We start from the raw sequence: 17,937 nt of genomic DNA, 5'->3' as shown, positions 1-17,937 counted from the left end.
GAAACTCAGACGAGTGTTGACAGGTTCCTAATGCATCTTGTGGGCATCTGAAAACTGACAAGTTTCCCCATGTGTGGGAGAAGCCACTATTAATATCGGAACTTGCCGTCTTCCCCCTGCCTTTGGGGACATTCACAAAATGCATCCAAGATAGGCAATATCCTTGCGTGGATACTTCTGGTACCAGCCACACACCAGGTGGAAAATTAGAAGTGGATCCCGTATTTCCAGGTGGGGTTAAAAGTTGGGCCCCTGAGTCACTAATAACCATTGAAGACCATTTTATAAGCTCCATTTGCATATTTTAAGTCCCCTCTGTACTCTGATGGTTCATACTCATTTAAAAGTTGAAAGCCATGGAGAAAGGGAAGCCTGTTCCACTCCAGTCTCTGCAATCAAAATAAGAGCACGCACCAGCAAACTAGGCCATAGGTGCTTTTGAAAACAAAATGAAAACCTTCACAATAAAGCATGTAGCTATGCTTCTTAGCAGCTAAAAATAGAAGCAAATGTCAGTCCAAGGACAAATCTGCAAGTAAACACAGACTAAGGTGACTATAGAAGAATATAGCTCGTGTCTTTCACACACACAGCAAATGTAAAAATAACTTTGCCGACACATGGCTAAATTTGTGTTACATACGTCTTCCTTCCGGAGTGGATCATTTCCCAAAGTGTGTATTCCAAGTTGTCTCAGAACACAACCCCCAAAAAACAAAACAATTAAGAACTCTCTTGCGGGGAGGCAGTTTCCACTGGATCACAATCCTGTCCTTATCTTAGTACCACCTCCCAAGCAAGCCCAGCACCAGCAGCAATGTAAGAAGCAGGGAATGAGAGCCGATTGGGGGGGGGGGAGAGAGAGAGACAGGCTTCCCTGCATGGAGAAATAAGCTTGAAAATTGCATTTAGAGCGTCTGTGAAGAAAAAAGACCAACAGTCACACCTCTCGGCAGCATATATTCTCAGGTGAAATATATGTATGCTTCCACTTCAAACACTAGTTTTAGAACATATGCAAAGCAGATCTATAGTGTGTACCCATTAAAACATAACGTGTCATCGAAGCCTAAGGCTGCAATCCTACGCACCACTGAACTCTCGCTGAACTCAGTAGGATTTGCTTTCAAACAAGCATGCATATAGGTTGGGCTGTAAGCAGCCGAAGCACTGAAGGATGTCTCAGGCCAATGCTTATAGAAACGGTTGTTTTTCATTTGGGGTGGGGCGTTGTTTTAAATTTATTAGGTTTATTATCTTCCCTTCACCATAATGTCCCAGAAAGGGTCACAATGATTCCAAATACATTGTTGGGGGTTTTTTTGGTTGTTGTTTTTCTTATCATTTTCCCTTCTGATACATACACAATGCATTTTCCCTTCTGATACATACACAATGAAAAGGCAGAAACAACTAAGTTGTGAGGCCGCCTGAAAACATTGTATTAAAGTTGTCAACTGTATTACTTTTCACAGCTTTGGGTATTTTAGCAAATTGTGAAAATCTCCGTCCTCAAAAAAAGTCTAATCGTAATGACTGCAGATCGAAAGTCTGAAATGAAGACAGATTCGTTCTCCAAGCGTTCAAAACTAAAAAAAATTGTGCTTAGTTCATCACTAAGCCTGTAATTATTGGGTAGGGTGGGCACATAAGTTGCACTCAGCCCACCAAAATCTTTCCCCTAGAAAAGCTTCTCCCCCCCCCCAATTTTACCTATGTGTAGGCATCCAGCTGGGACGCGGGTGGCGCTGTGGGTTAAACCACAGAGCCTAGGGCTTGCTGATCAGAAGGTCAGCGGTTCGAATCCCCACAACGGGGTGAGCTCCTGTTGCTCGGTCCCTGCTCCTGCCAACCTAGCAGTTCGAAAGCACGTCAAAGTGCAAGTAATTAAATAGGTACCGCTCCATCGGGAAGGTAAACAGCATTTCCGTGCATTGCTCTGGTTCGCCAGAAGCACCTTAGTCATGCTGGCCACATGACCCAGAAGCTGTACGCCGGCTCCCTCGGTCAGTAAAGCGAGATGAGCGCTGCAACCCCAGAGTCGTTCACGACTGGACCTAATGGTCAGGGGTCGCTTTACCCTTTAGGCATCCAGCTAGTTCAACGGCACCCAGGTGAGCACTGTAATGCAGATGGCGATGGAGATGCATAACTCAATGGTCACCTGTACAGTTCCCCCTTGTTTGACACAACTGAATGCCTATGGCCTGGTTCACACAAAATGATAAGCCATGGCTTGCTTAGCCCACTAATGGTTTGTTTGAATGTATGTATGCAGTCCAGCAAAATAACCATGGTTTGTTTTCTGCCAACAAGTCACAATGTTTGTTGCTCCATATCTATACATTTGCTGTTATGTCTGAGCCTAACAGCCTTGCTTCATCCCATGGTTTGTTTGACCACCCAACACCATGATGCTCACCAGCCTGCAAAGGCCTTTGAAACTGGCGCAACTGGAAAGCAAAACAAACCATGGTTAAAACAAACTATAGCCAACAGTAGAGAAATAAGAAATGCACCGGGAAATGCAGACACAGCAACAGAAGCAACACTAAAGGAGAATTATAAATTGAACAGCATTTCATATGCCCATTGTTCCAGACAATGCTGCAAGCAGCAAACAGAGCTGCTGGGGGATCTGGAAGTGAAGAAAACTCAGCACTAGTAAGGTCTACCACTGGCCCACCAGATTTATTTTTTAGCCAGAATCCTACGGTCAGTTCATACAAAGCATTTTTGCACTCCGTAGTGAATGCTCAAACGCTGCGGCAAGTGTAAATGTATGTGTACATTACTACGCCTGTTCCACCTTAAAAGGGCTGCAATCGACCCTTATCTCATGCACCTGTGTTACAAGAAGGCAGGTATGGGTTACATTTGATACCTCAAACTCGCATTCTGCAAGTATTCACACCCAAGTACAAACGCTGCATGGAAATCAATACTCTGGTGATAAAAATATGCTGCTCAAGTTGCCAACTTCTTATGAAGCGTACATCAACATATCTGCAGAAAGCAAAACAAACTCTTCTCTCCCGTTATGTACTGCTGAATTCAGGAGGTGGCTTTTCAGGGCTGGGGTGGGGGCCACATGTTAATGTACCACCAGCCCATTCTGATGACAATATGCATTGAAAGACACAACAAAAGGCGGAAACTGCACAGCCAAAACTAGATTGAAGAGAAATGGCAGGACATATGCTGACTATCCCGACACCAATTTCCATAGCCTCGGGCAAACTGCAGAAATATTGTTGCTGTTTTGCTCATGCTGCTGAACTTTAGAAAGATGTCAGGGGATGTGCAGTGGGGAAAACAAAGAGATGCCTCTTGACAAAGTTAAAACTATGGGTGTCAAAGAAACAAAGGGATCAACTGTCCATGCCAATTCATTTTCTTGCCAGCATTCTCAGTTCCCAGCACCGATGGCAATGCTTAAGCGTTACAGTAGAAGCAGTCACCATGACCTGAATATCCAGAAATCAAACATCAACCATATAAAATACCATATATTACAAAACTTTAGGCATTGTATGCCAGTGCAGTGGTGCTTGGTTTTTTGGTTTTTGAAGTCACACTGCTGAATTTGTCGAGATCATTTTAAGCATGACCAGAGACTGCCAAGTATATAATACATGGATCTAGACAGCAGCAGGCTGCTCAGCAGATAAAAGAAATATATTTGGACATTCATTCAGAAACCAATTGGCAATTGACAAAACAGGAAAGCATGCCCCCTTTTTTCAGTTTAGCACTCCTCTCCAGGAAACAACTGTATAAGTTTGCAGCCTACACTGCTGCGCTTATGGAGCTCTTTCTCCACCAAATGCCATCCGTACTGCTGCCACCATGGAGCCTTCCTCTCAACCCGGCTGGTGCCCTCCAGATGCTGCTGGACTTCAACTCCCATTAGCCCCAGCTAGCATGACCAATGGTCAGGCGTGAGGAGAGCTGTAGTCCAACATATGGAGGGCACCCGGTTGGGGAAGGCTGGTGCAAGGCAAGGGGAGCTCAGGCCAAGTGGTGGAAACCTTCTGTTTCGAAATTACTGTGCAACCAAGAGCACAGAAGCCCCTGATGAAGAGGATTCACTCAGAAAACACTGGATCTCCTGAAACTACACATGTCTAGTTCACCTTGGAAGAAGAAGAAGAAGAAGAAGAGGAGGAGGAGGAGTTTGGATTTGATATCCCACTTTTCACTACCTGAAGGCGTCTCAAAGCGGCTAACATTCTCCTTTCCCTTCCTCCCCCACAAGGTGAGTGAGGCTGAGAGACTTCAGAGAAGTGTGACTAGCCCAAGGTCACCCAGCAGCTGCATGTGGAGGAGCGGAGACACGAACCCGGTTCCCCAGATAACGAGTCTACCGCTCTTAACCACTACACCACACTGGCTCTGTTGGAGGTTTCTTCTCCTTCTTCTTCTTCTTCTTCTTCTTCTTCTTCTTCTTCTTCTTCTTCTTCTATCAATTTGGTACAAGAGCCTTTCCTTCCTCTTCCCCAAGTGGCTTGAACCGTTTCACAGCTGGGGGAGCTTACTGTTGTTGATATCATTTATTATCGCTATAATGTCATCAATGCACATGATGCCACCCAAACAACAGGTTTCTTAGGTCTTTGCCCAGAAGAGGCTTACAATCAGTGTTTGAGATTAGCCAGGCGCATTTTGCACTTGGCTATCGGCCACTTGCAACCGTGGCGCCTGACATCTCCATCACCTGGAGGTGCATACCTGGGGGCCATTGGCTCCTGACTCTTTTCACACACTAATACCACATCCTGTAGAATTCTACCGTTTATATTTCATCTGCACCATCAGAATGAATTTCAGGAACCTAAGTGCCTTTTCTGTGCAGCCTGAGCAAGAGCAATGAACGTTATAGCTAATTGTTGTCGCTCATCTTCACTTCCCCCACCTTACTGCCCTGCTCACAGTTGTGAAGTATATTCTTACGTTATGACTGGTCTGTGTCACCATTGAGAAACAAACAAGAGGTAGGAATAGGCCAATATATAGATATGCAGACTGTCCCTTGATAAAGTGGCTTTTCTTCTTTAAGTTCACAAAGCTCTTAACCTAGCTGGAGGTTGTCATCTGAACTAGCCAGATGTTTAACTGAGAATCAGTCACAGTCAGTCCATCATTGGAAAAAAGACCTTAGAGCCATCTTGCCCCAAAATGGCGACTAGACATTCCATTTTGGCGACTGTAACCTTGGTCTAAGGAGCCATTTGGCCCCTAGCTTATACAATGAGTTTCTAACACTGCTTACAATCAAAAAACAGGGAAAGAGAGACAGGAGTAAACAGGGGAGGCCATACAATTGTTTTGATGATACAGACTTTGGCTTAGTTACAACAAGCCAGCGTTTCCCAGTCAGATGTTGATGGCCTACAACTCCCAACATCCTTGACTCAGGCTGGAGTTGGAATCCAACAACATATGGAAGACACATTAGGTTAGGGGCAGCTGCAATAGGCTACTGAGACCAGGGGAGACAGGACACTTTTCTCTTGCAGAAAGGCACTGTTCTTTGGCAGGTAGACAGCCCTACGCCTGAAGCATCAAAAATAAGAGATTACTACTCTTCAGCACAGTAGGAAAAGAAGGAGGCTTGTGCAACAGAAATCAGTATCTAGAAGATCTTGCATCCGGAGACACTAACCGCTATAATCACATATGATGTAGTACCAAGCATAAGCTTCTCAAACTGTATTCTACAGAAAACCCTGGGGTTCTGCAAAGCAATTGAAGGAGCTCTGCTAGGAAAAAACTGCAAAGGCAGATTTTTGTATGATTTCTACTGAGCGGCAGCCATGGGGATTAAATGCAACTACTGAAGCAATTGTCCTAGGAAGGAATCCCTTCCTCTCGTTCCCCCTCGATGTACTTTCCAGGGTTTAAATTTCAGTGGTGGCCAGCAGGGCAGCCAGAGGGACCATCGTGGCCCATTTCCAAGAGAGGAGGGGCAAGCAGTGGGGAGCTTGGTGGGGTGCAGGTGCAGCAGCGGAGCCGATCCGCTGGGAAGTCGGGTAAACAATACTTCCCTGCCCACTAAGGTCTCTGCTTTTAAAAGCTGCCACTCTGGCTGGCTCTCCCAATAACCAACACCCTCCCCTGCTTTTATTTTATCTTTAATCATGTTAAAAGAAATTTGCTGGGGCAAGTGTTCTGCCAAAGTTCTGTTTAAAGTGAAGGGTTCTGCCACTGGAAATGGTTATAGACAAAAGGTGATGGGGGAGCCCAGCAGCCCAATGAGAGAGTGCTTCAAATTCCACCCTGTCTGCTACACCAGGAGTTTTATGAAGATACCCTCTCTCACTTTTTGATCTTCAGCTGTTCAACAGACCTAAAAGTGATCTACCGTACGTGGATGCCGTAAGGATGAAGACAACCAAAAAGTACTTTTGCGTATTAACATAGGATGGAGAAAGTGAGAATAATCATGGATTGCGTCGTAGTTGTACAAATTGATAACAGGGTGTCTTCTGTCCCTCTCCCATTATTTACATTTACTTTCTCAGGCACATTCTGCACTTGAATTCTGCATTTTCCAAGACTGGCCATGCAATCGGATACATGCCCAACCAGAACTATGTCCCAGTGGTGCTTTCTCCTAGGTAGTAAGTGTATGTAGGGCTGGGGGGGGTGGGGGGGTAGGGGCTGCACTCCCCACTGAATTCAATAGGGTGACTGATTTAGGACTGCAATGTAATGTAAGCTCCTTTTTTGCCTACAAGATTGAGCCCTGGCACTACAGCAGCCACAATTTCTCTGAAAGAAAGAAAATGCATTTCTTCTTCCCCTTGAAATTGAGCCCATTAGCACTTTTCTCCCTTATCTGAAAGCCCCACAGAATCTTCTCAAAATAACTGTATTTCTCAGCTCTTTTAAAATAGCACATCATTGCCCTAAAGTTTCCACCTCCTAAAATAATCCCATCACATTCTGCTGTGTAATCAGGGTGACAGCATCCTTGCTCAGAACATGGAAGTCGTAACAAACCCATTTGTCCTCTAAAGGATTTCTGGCTTTGGCACGATGGAGGTCACTTTAACCATTTTTTTCTTTCCTGCACAACAGCTTAACATTTCTCTTAACCTAATATTACACTTAACATTTGCATACCTAATTGTAATTCCTACAACCAAAGTCAGTGCTATTATCACCCATATCACAAATATTTTCTTCTGAATGACGGGCAGCTTTTTCCATATGGTGCTTCTCGTTTATTATTGTCAACAACCTGAGTTAGCACAGCCACATTATCCTGGGGAATTTTTTTGCATACTTATACTTCAGAAAAGAAAGCAAAAGGCCATAAACATTCATTTTCTATCTAGCTGGAAGACGAGGGGGGTGGGGAGCCTACAGCCAATAAATTGTTCCCTCTTCTATCCTACTCCATTTCTGCAGGCATAAGCCAAGTACTTCATATCTAGTTTCTATCACACAGGTGCCTCCGTCTTATCAAAATGAAGACACCATCGTACATGCAAGCATATTGTACCAAAGCTGAAAACTTCCAGTCATCGTGGTTTAAAATAAAAATAAGAAATCTCCTGATCTGACTTAACACGTCCAGAAAGATTCAGACAACATTTATCCAAATGCATTTCCATCATTTAGGCCTAACACATTCTTGATTTAGGCTCTCCTCCCTGCAACCTCCTATTTCCCTGACACAGGAAAAGAAAACCTCTCCAGAATTATTATGCCTTTCTTTCTTTCTTTGTCATTCTTTCTTTCTTTCCCCCAGCAAAACATCTTTGTGAGCAATGGTGCCATACAGCCCTTGGGCACAGCTAAGCCAGTGCAAATCAGAGGAGCACCCCTCTCTCCCAACAGCAGGGGAAAGGAGAACAAGAAAATAATAATGGCAATAATCGGAAAGAGCAAAGCACAGCTGAGCTCTGGGACGCACATGACAAAGGAAGGTGAACAACCACTGCAGATCTCCAGATGGCTTAAAGGCATCACCTTCCAATGGGGCTTTCCCTGCAACTGGGGAGAAGGGCTCTCCTGGCGTCCTTTTCGATGGGGCTCCCTTCTTCAGCTCCCCTTTGCAGAAAAGGATGCTGAATCATCAGCAGTTTCAGCCCAGTCTCTCCCCTTCCCTGACACCCGCCCCTATTTGTTGCAGCATCAGTTTCACCCATGCAGCCACCCCACCCCACCCCACCCCCAGCTCTTCTTTCTTTCCTCTTTTGCAGGGCACAGATAGGGAGAGAAGGGGCGTTGGAGCTATATAGCTATTGTGCTTATAATATGCCCAGGTTGGCTGACTGGGAAGGCTGTGTGATCCCTAAATGATGCAACGGCTCGCTGTCATTTACCTGCAATGGGTGGCTGGTCCCTTTCCCCTTCCGCACCACAGGGCCGTTGTCGTCCCGGGCAGCGCCGAGATCCGGCAGGCTCCTCCTCGCTCAGGGCTGCCCGGTGCCAACGGCCAAGGAGACTCGCGGGTTCGCCTCGCGCCCTAGCTCGCTCCCCCGGCAGCGGCGGCAGCATCTGCTCCGGAGCCTGCCAGGGCTGGACACGCTCGCGAGGAGGGATGTTGCTGCAGAGCGGGGAGGCCGGAGCGAACCATTTCTCAACCAAGGGGGAGATGGAGGAGCAGAGAGAAAGAGAGAGCGATGCGACGCCCGCTGCCCGACCAGGGAACTGCGGGGCTTCTGTGCACTAGAAGGGGCGGGAGGCGGGTTGCTGGAGAAATCGTGTGTGTGCATCGTGGGAAAAGGTTGCCCTTTCCTGGGCTTCATGCACCGCATTATCAGGGCCCCAGTGAGCAGATGCTAGATAGCTTTGCTTGGAACAGGGTTTCCCAAGCTTGAGTCTCCAGCTGTTTTTGGACTACAACTCCCATCATCCCTAGCTAGCAGGACCAGTGGTCAGGGATGAGGGTAACTGTCGTCCAAAAACAGCTGGAGAGACCCAAGCTTGGGAAACCCTGATTTGGAAGTAAAGCCTGCCAGTTTCTAAAGGATTTGCACCCTAGTAAGTGCATGTAATAAGGATCGCAACACTGCCCTGTTCCCGATTATAATCATGCAGCCTCACACGCACAAATTGGCTGCTTTTCCTTGCTGTTCTCCTCCTAATGTTGTTGTTTAGTCATTTAGTCATGTCCAACTCTGCGTGACCCCATGGACCAGAGCACGCCAGGCACTCCTGCTGCCTTCCACTGCCTCCCGCAGTTTGGTCAGACTCATGTTGGTAGCTTCGAGAACTCTGTCCAACCATCTCATCCTCTGTCGTCCCCTTCTCCTTGTGCCCTCCATCTTTCCCAACATCAGGGTCTTTTCCAGGGAGTCATGAGGTGACCAAAGTACTGGAGCCTCAGCTTCAGGATCTGTCCTTCCAGTGAGCACTCAGGGCTGATTTCTTTAAAGATGGATAGGTTTGATCTTCTTGCAGTCCATGGGACTCTTAAGAGTCTCCTCCAGCACCATAATTCAAAAGCATCAATTCTTCGGCAATCAGTCTTCTTTATGGTCCAGCTCTCACTTCCATACATCACTACTGGGAAAACCATAGCTTTAACTATATGGACCTTTGTCGGTAAGGTGATGTCTCTGCTTTTTAAGATGCTGTCTAGGTTTGTCATCACTTTTCTCCCAAGAAGGCATCTTTTAATTTTGTGACTGCTGTCACCATCTGCAGTGATCATGGAACCCAAGAAAGTAAAATCTCCTGCTAATATTACTTCTCTAACTCGTAACAGTACCTTGTGTAGGTGATGCAAGCAATGTATGCATGACTCAACTTGTATAGACAAACTGTTATTTCTTCCCTTTCCGATGCATGGATGCCTAGCAATATATGATGCCTGAGTTTTCTCCACCAGTTTCCACCTCCTTTACATGCAAGGAACAAGAGTAAAGCACTTGTCTTAGCACTAGGCAGTGGACATCGCTTGTATTTCATCCTATGGTTATCACCACGCTCCCTGTGGCATTGCAATGCATCCCACCATGGTTCCAAATCAACCCTGCTCCTGATCCCATCAATGATCAAAGTATGCCAAGCGCAACCTGAGTGCGATGGCCGGCCTTCTATTAGAACCCTCTGATCACACAAATAGCTATTATATAACTTTGCCAGTCGTCCTGCTATGCTTAAAATGATATGGAATGGATAGTTTAAGCAAGGAGATGCCACCAGCATGAATAATATTTATTCTGCTCTTCTATTTAATCTATATTTTGAACAGTGGATGGTGCAAGTATAAAACCACATATGAGAAAGTTTAACACAAAACCCATCTGAATCAGAAGGAAAAAGCTGAGCTGGGGGGTAGGGATATAAAATACCAAGCTTCAATTTACTCTTAGCTCCTTTGGTACTGAATTCAGCAGTAATTACTTCCAAATAAGTGGATATAGGACTGCAAGTCTGCAACCTTAGCATGGATCCAGTGGATGGGATCCACACAGGTATAACCTACCCACGCATAACCTGCCGATACGAACAAAATGCAACTGTTGAAAGAGTACTTAAACCAGCCCTTACAGTAGCACCTTAGAGACCAACTAAGTTTGTTCTTGGTGTGAGCTTTCATGTGCATGAACACTTCTTCAGATATATTGGTATCTGAAGAAGTGTGGATGCACACGAAAGCTCATACCAAGAACAAACTTAGTTGGTCTCTAAGGTGCTACTGGAAGGAATTTTTTTATACGTCACTCTAAATATTGATGTAAAATTGAAATTTGGCTATGATAGTCATATTACAATAATTTGTTAGTGCTTGGTTTAAAAGTTATTGGTTATGTTCAGGAATTTACATAATAATGTTTCTATTTATTCTTTCTTGTAAGTTACTCTGAATACTTGTAAAAAGAGCAGGATATAAATAATAAATAGCAGCAAAATAACAGAATAGATTATGGAAACAGAGAGTAGAGGATTCTCATTTATTTTAGGACTCTGCTTATGCTTCAAATAACTCAATATGGGAGAACAGTTCACTGCAGGGTTCCAACTTGTCTTGCATTCTGAAGAATTTGTGTTAACTCACAAAAAGCCTAAACAACATGGGCCCAAAGTACTTTACAGACTGCTGAATTCCTTATTGCAGCACCTTGAACATTGAGATCTTCTGGTGCGGGGGAGGGGGGGGTTGGTGGTCCCCTATACTCCTGAGTTTGTGTCCTGCCTCCTTAGATTGTAAGCCTGACAGCAGGAACTATCTGTACACTGCCACAACAGCCCATTTTGGCTGCAGAGTGGGGGAGAAAATTTTTTCACATAAATAAATGTATTCTATTTATTTATTCATTCATCCATTTAACAACATTTATATACAAACTGATTGTAACAAAACCTCCAAACAGTTTAGATGAAATTTGGTCATGTTCATTATTGAATGATACTTCTACATCTACTGCGGTTTAATATTTATAAAGCACTTGCTAGAACTGTTCTAAAAACTAGTTAAGATTCATGCCTGGTTATCAGTGATGCGGAATGGCATCCTCAGAGCAAGTGATATGCAAAAAGTGAGGCAAGCTGGAGTCTTATAAAAGGATATGGTGGTGTTTGTTTCTGCTTTGTGGACGAAACCTCAAGGTATACACACCCACTTGGATACACAACGTTTTCTTTGTTTCCTTTTTCTCTTTAATAAAAGCAATCACATTTTCTAACTCTGTAAAATAAAATAAACCCAAGAGGAGGAACCCAAAGGTTTTTTTCCAAGTACAAATCACATTTGAACCCTCCTTCCTTGTGAGTATCTGTTGTTCTTCAGCTAACCAGATCTGCCTATTCTATCGTGAGTTCACAAATGCCTGGCAAAGGAGTGATTTATTTATTGTCTTGGCTGCCGTTACAGAAGCCACAATATATGTGAAGAGTCTCTCCTAAACCTCTCTTCTCCCTGTATATCCTTCTCAGAAGTGTACACACTTCAAATGGACTGGGGAGCTGTAATTTCCTACAGCAATACGTTTTCTATTATTTCCTGAGATGAATGTCTTTCTACCCAGTGCACTCTAAACGCTCTGTTTAGCAGATATTATACAGGAAAAAGTCAGCATACTCTAAAGGTATTTTTTTCTCTCTGCTGAGCACTCTGAAAGTAAAATTTGAAAACATAAAGCAAATTACATCCCATGAAGCAAAACTGCTGCCTCCTACAGTAAGGGAGTACTCACAGTCTGATTCAAGCAGCTCTGAAATGACCTAAACTTTCCCATCAGCTTCAGGCCCCAGCTTTTTTCAAAGGCCACATGTAGGTTCACTGATGTTTACAAGAGTTGTCCTGGGCAACCAAATGGAACACAGAGATTTAAAGGGACAACTTCCAGACTAGATATTATCTTCACCAAATATTATTTTACTGCTTGTCCCATTCTTGGAAAAAAAGAGTTATGGGAAGCAGTTGATGTGAAGAGGAACAAAACAAACTACAATTTCTTCTCTATCCCCTCCCCTTTAAAGGGGGAGAAAAGTTGCCCCATTTTCAATGACTATGTGGAATTTCTTAGCACGATTAGGGTATTTAATCATTCAGAAATAACTAGAAAGTCACACCCTTCCCTCTTTGTACTTCACAATATATTTCATGCTTCACCTGCATTTGGAAAGCAAGATCAGCACCCTCTAGTGACAAACATATAATGCATTTGTCCATACAGAGGTCATGTCAGGATAACATAACCAATTACAGGTTGTATTCTGTTTGTGAACAGACTCCTCCACCTGCTCCAAGGACTATTAATGTCAACAACAGGTTGCCAGAGAAGAGGCAGATGGGACTGAAAGCAAAAGTGCTGCAGCTCCTTGAATGCAATTCTATACCAACCTACAGGGAAGTAAGCCCAGTTAAACTCAGTGGGACTCATTTCTCAGTAAACGTACTTAAGAATGCAGTGTTATGATCTCCTCAAACAACGACTGGGCTCAAAGCAATGCAACAGCAAACAAACAAACGCTCATACATTTAATGTATTTATTTATCAAAGCTATTTCTAACCTGCCCTTTATACACAACCATAACACAAAATACATAAAAACTAATCAAAACTAACCAACATAAACCATAAAAGCAGCAAATAATAAGAACAACGGCTCAAAAGTTTGCATGCATTTGCTTCTAAGTGGAGTTGAAATTGTCTAGTGGAAATTGATATTTTACATATAAAATACAGTACTGTACTGCTGAAGCCAAGTCCTTGAAAGAAACAAGTACAGTACTGGGATCTGAAAAGTCAACAAACTTCAAAGCATGATTTAAATAGTAACAACAACAACTATTGTTTCCTGTTAACCCTACCATGCAGATCTCCAACTATGACCCTATGGGTTCCATCTGAGGTTCACCCTTCCCCCCCTCCACCAGATCCTGCCCTGTCTCTTCCCCTAAGCACATCTATTTCAACCACTGGCATAGGAAGGGAGGGGCGTAGGTCACCCTGGGCAGCGCGATCCCGGTAGGTTTCCATCTTGGCATGCTCTGCCCCCAGAACACGCGTCGCGCCCCTCCCCAGAACATGCACCAGCCCTGCCCCTGCCCGCTTTCCGCCACTGATTTCAACCCCACCCAGAAGATCAGGGTTTTTCCAATCAAGAGTGGACAACCCAGTTCTTCGCCATGATAATCTGTGTGCACCTATCCCCAGGCACATGATTAATCAGGGAAGTTTTGTTTATTTTGTAGGGCAATGTCCAAGCTGAAACCTCCAAATGGCACACAAGTGCACACAAAACAGCTTGCCATTGGCTTGGAGCCAACAAGGCCACCTTCTATGGTGTCTGGGGTATCAGCTTCATTTCCCCCACAGAATGGCAAGCAGAAGCCCAAACTTCACTCAAGCAAGCAGGATGATATTGACATCAGCACCCCTGCTGGCAGGATCCAGCATAGGGACCAACAACAGAGCAAGGCGGAGCTGGGCCAGCCACTGATCCACTGGATCCTATACCAGTCCATCTCTCAGAGAGTGATTCAACCTAGGCTTCTAAGCTGTGGCAGCCTGGTACAGCACACCCCACTGCAAAAAGATCAGCCTCCCCCCCCCCACCATTCTGACCTGCGGAAGGAAGTAAGCCTTTGGATATTCTACTGCAGCAGTGCCACTGCCACTCCAATTATCCTTTCAATTGTCTCCTATTAAGCAACTGTCCCCTGATTTGTGATCCAGTCTTTTTATGGAATAATAATTGCACAGTTCTATAAATGGTTTCCCTGCCTTTAGTCTATGGAGTTTGCAGCTTTTTTCTGTTTTATATTCTATCTTGTTTTCTTCTAATATATGCCATTTCCATAAATTTTCTTTGCAAAGTGGTTTGTTGTTGTTTAGTCATGTCCGGCTCTTCGTGACCCCATGGACCAGAGCACGCCAGGCACTCCTGTCTTCCACTGCCTCCCACAGTTTGGTCAAACTCATGTTGGTAGCTTCGAGAACACTGTCCAACCATCTCATCCTCTGTCGTCCTCTTCTCCTTGTGCCCTCCATCTTTCCCAACATCAGGGTCTTTTCCAGGGAGTCATGAGGTGGCCAAAGTACTGGAGCCTCAGCTTCAGAATCTGTCCTTCCAGTGAGCACTCAGGGCTGATTTCCTTCAGGATGGATAGGTTTGATCTTCTTGCAGACCATGGGACTCTCAAGAGTCTCCTCCAGCACCATAATTCTAAAGCATCAATTCTTCGGCGATCAGCCTTCTTTATGGTCCAGCTCTATTTATAAAGTGGTTTATAAATCTGCCAATAAGTAGCTTGCTGTTTGGCTTTTGAGATATCTGGATATCTGTTTCAATTATAGCAAAAGGCAGCAACATAAAGGCAAAGGATGTGATGGCCCGCACTGCTTCTTAACACCAAGAGTGAGTGGGAAAGCAAGAGGAGATGTGTGTACAAGGGTGCCCTTCTGTTGTGCTGCACTGTCTAAACTCTGACCATAAACAGATTTATCTTTCAGAGTTCCTCAGTCCATTAACAACCACAAGGCTCCTTTAGAAGTGTTTGTGGCTGCTGCCTAATCCTCTGCATTTCTTGCATGTGTGGGGTATGGCAAAATGACCAACGAACCCTAGCCTGCCCTCTGCAGATTTCCTCTCTCCATGTCCATAGAAAGTGGAGGAACATCTGTTGCTTTTACTATGATTTTGAATTTCCCATGGGAAATTTCCTTCCTCTTTGGAGCTGAGCAAGCATTGGATACAGCACCCTATTTGAAAGCACAGCAGTGGCGTATCTCTGATCCTGGCTTGATGCATGGGTAAGAATGCTTCACTCAAGCCCAGGCTGAAAACAGGCATTAAGGTTGAATAATTGGTTCACAGTCTCCAGAGACCAGATTTGTGGGAGCTGCTGTGTGCTTTGAGCAGAGGTTAACCTTTCTCATATTCCAATCTAAATAATTTACCCTCTTCCATTTCCCCCATAATTTGGAACCCTCTACTATTTGTTGATTCCAATCTCTCTCTCTCGCCATCATCCCTTATGTGAAAGATGAAATGATTGATTGATATGCCTAATGAGTGGCTAAAGAAGATGATGGTTTCTGAGTATTTCAAAACAAGCCAAGCCCTTAGAGCACTGAGGGAACACTGAAAAATCTTATCAGTTGACTATTCCTTGTGGGATCTTGTTGTGTGTTTTTGTTTTTTTGTTAGTTTTCCTACTTCTGGGTTTTCAGAGCAGGTCTTGTGTTTAAATGCATTAACACACCCTCCAGCATTTCTCTGATGAAAATATAGGTGTCTAATAATAATAATAATAATAATAATAATAATAATAATAATAATACCCCACCCATCTGACTGGGTTGCCCCAGCCACTCTGGGTTTCCAGCATTTATAAAAACATAATACTGTAAAGCATTAAACATTTTAAAAAAAAACTTTCCTATGAAGGGCTGCCTTCAGATGGTTGTACTGTATCTTATTTTCTTGGCTCAGGGGTCACATAACTCCATACCCTCCAAAATTTCTCCAATGAAAACAGGGATGTCCTAAAGAAAAGCAGGACATTCTGGGATCAAATCAGAAACCGGGACAGCTTCTGTAAATCTAGGACCGTCCCTGAAAAGTAGGGACACTTGGAGGATCTGCATTAAAGGTGTTGCCTAAATCATACTACGGTGACCCTGAAAAACAGCCATCATCCCCCAGTTCTGCTCTTGTAATGTGAAACTCCAGGCAATGAGGAAGAAATATTGCCTCAGTGTGAGTCCTGTTAAATGCAGCTTGCTCAGGCCATGGCTTGAAGCGAAAACAGGCATCCATTTTCCTAGCAAATGAGACTAAGTGGCAGAATTCATTAATAATTTATATGCTTAGCCCATCGATTTTGACTCTTGTCTCCAGCAGGTTGTCCCATATTGCGTGTCAGGAAGAACCAGCTTTGCCCCTTAAGGTACATGCATGCCTGCAATTTGTCTCCTGCATTGTTTCTCTAAAAGGAAAATCGTGGGGTTTAAAAAAAAAAAATTACTCAGGGTAATGTACGTGGCAAATAAAACAAGGCAGAGAGCAAGTCCAGTGAGATCAGTTCTTTCTCTGTAACAGAAGGCATACAGAAAAAAATGTTAATTTATTATCTCTGGGATAGCTCAGTCAGTAGAGCATGAGGGTTGGGCTAAATCTCAGGGTTGTGGGTTCGAGCCCCACACTGGGCAAAAGATTCCTGCATTGCAGGGAATGAACTAGATGACCCTCTCAGAGGTACCTAAATCACTGAAGATGTACTTTGAATATGATTGTGAAGTACAAGGAAAGCGGAATTGGCAAAAGGAATTTTTCTGTGGAAGATGCAGCAAAACGGGAAGGGGAATCCCGGCGCATTCATATACAATTCTCAGTCTCCACTTTAAGTTATAAAATATATGACTCATAATATCCTATTAATAGATTAAATAAATAATACCCCCCCAAGAAACTGAGGTTGCAATCTAATGGACACTTACTTGGGAAACAACCCCCATTGTAGTCAGTAGCTTAAATCACGCTACCATTTTAAGAACCACAGAATTGTAGAGTTGGAAGCGACCACGAGGGTCATCTAGTCCAACCCCCTGCAATGCAGGAATTTTTTGCCCAACATGGACCTCGAACCGGGGGGGGGGGGAGGCGCACTGGGTGCCACACCACAGAGGTAGCACTTACCATGGGGCCTGTAGTGCTCCCGACTCCCAAGCCACACATCTCTCCTGGCAGTGACGCAGTGGCATGGGCACCTGCAGGCTCCGCGCTGCCCGAAAAAGCAACGTGGGTCTGCAGGGCGCCTGAGAGCAATGCAGCTCAGGTACTGGGATTCTGGCGTGCCCTGCCCCACCTCACCCCAGGCACCTAAGCGGCTAGCTACGCCGCTGCCTCAAACACACACTCAGCACAGTGGGAATCGTTTCTGAATTAACATGTCTAAGATCAGACTGTAAGAAATTCCAAAGCAAGCCTGTCGAAATAAGACAACAATTATGAGCTCTCTAGGGAATGGCTGGATCCTTCTCTGGGGGTTACTTAGAGTGAGTCATTATTTGGAAGAGAGCTCGCAAGATCACTTTGTTACAGGATTTGATGCCAAAGTGTTACGAAAATCAGTTTTTGACTGTGCAAGTGCCCTTTGCTTGTCTCTCTAATCTACCTCATTTAAGGCTATTCCATTAATTTGCTTAAACACAAATTTTTAAAAGGAACGTTTTAATGTACTTTACACTGCTTGGCTTAAGTAGAAGTGAACTGTAAACTAAGACTGTCCTAGGAGCAAATTATGCTACATGCAAATGCATATAATGAAGCCCCAAGTTTTCATTTTCTTTCAGTACTGTAATTAAAGCACCCTCTAAATACTGGTGGAACAGAAAGGATTTTTTTCTGCTTAAAAAATGCCCCTGGTTGCTTTTCCCTCTGAAAAGTCCCAGATTTAATAAGTCAGTGAATTTTAAATACTTCTGCAAGAGTTTAACCAAATAATTCCAACCAGCATATCTG

The 17,937-nt window shown here is 44.2% G+C and overlaps 1 protein-coding gene across 3 annotated transcripts in view; it reads right to left on the bottom strand.

The window, feature by feature from the left end:
* Positions 1 to 12,262, bottom strand: part of TTLL7 (tubulin tyrosine ligase like 7) — an 81,732-nt gene extending 69,470 nt beyond the window's left edge. For 2 of the 3 annotated variants that reach the window (XM_033151711.1, XM_033151713.1), the window contains exon 1: positions 12,159 to 12,262. The gene's annotated coding sequence lies outside the window, so the exon portion shown is untranslated. Of the gene's footprint in view, positions 1 to 8,336; positions 8,486 to 12,158 lie in introns of those variants that run through there. The other variant, XM_033151712.1, reaches the window with a different exon arrangement.
* Between the last annotated feature and the right edge of the window lie 5,675 nt (positions 12,263 to 17,937).

The sequence above is a fragment of the Lacerta agilis genome, chromosome 6 (genome assembly GCF_009819535.1).
Source record: "Lacerta agilis isolate rLacAgi1 chromosome 6, rLacAgi1.pri, whole genome shotgun sequence".
NCBI classification, from domain to species: domain Eukaryota; kingdom Metazoa; phylum Chordata; class Lepidosauria; order Squamata; family Lacertidae; genus Lacerta; species Lacerta agilis.
Note: the sequence above shows the minus strand (reverse complement) of the source record. Positions and strands in the feature narration are given on the sequence as shown.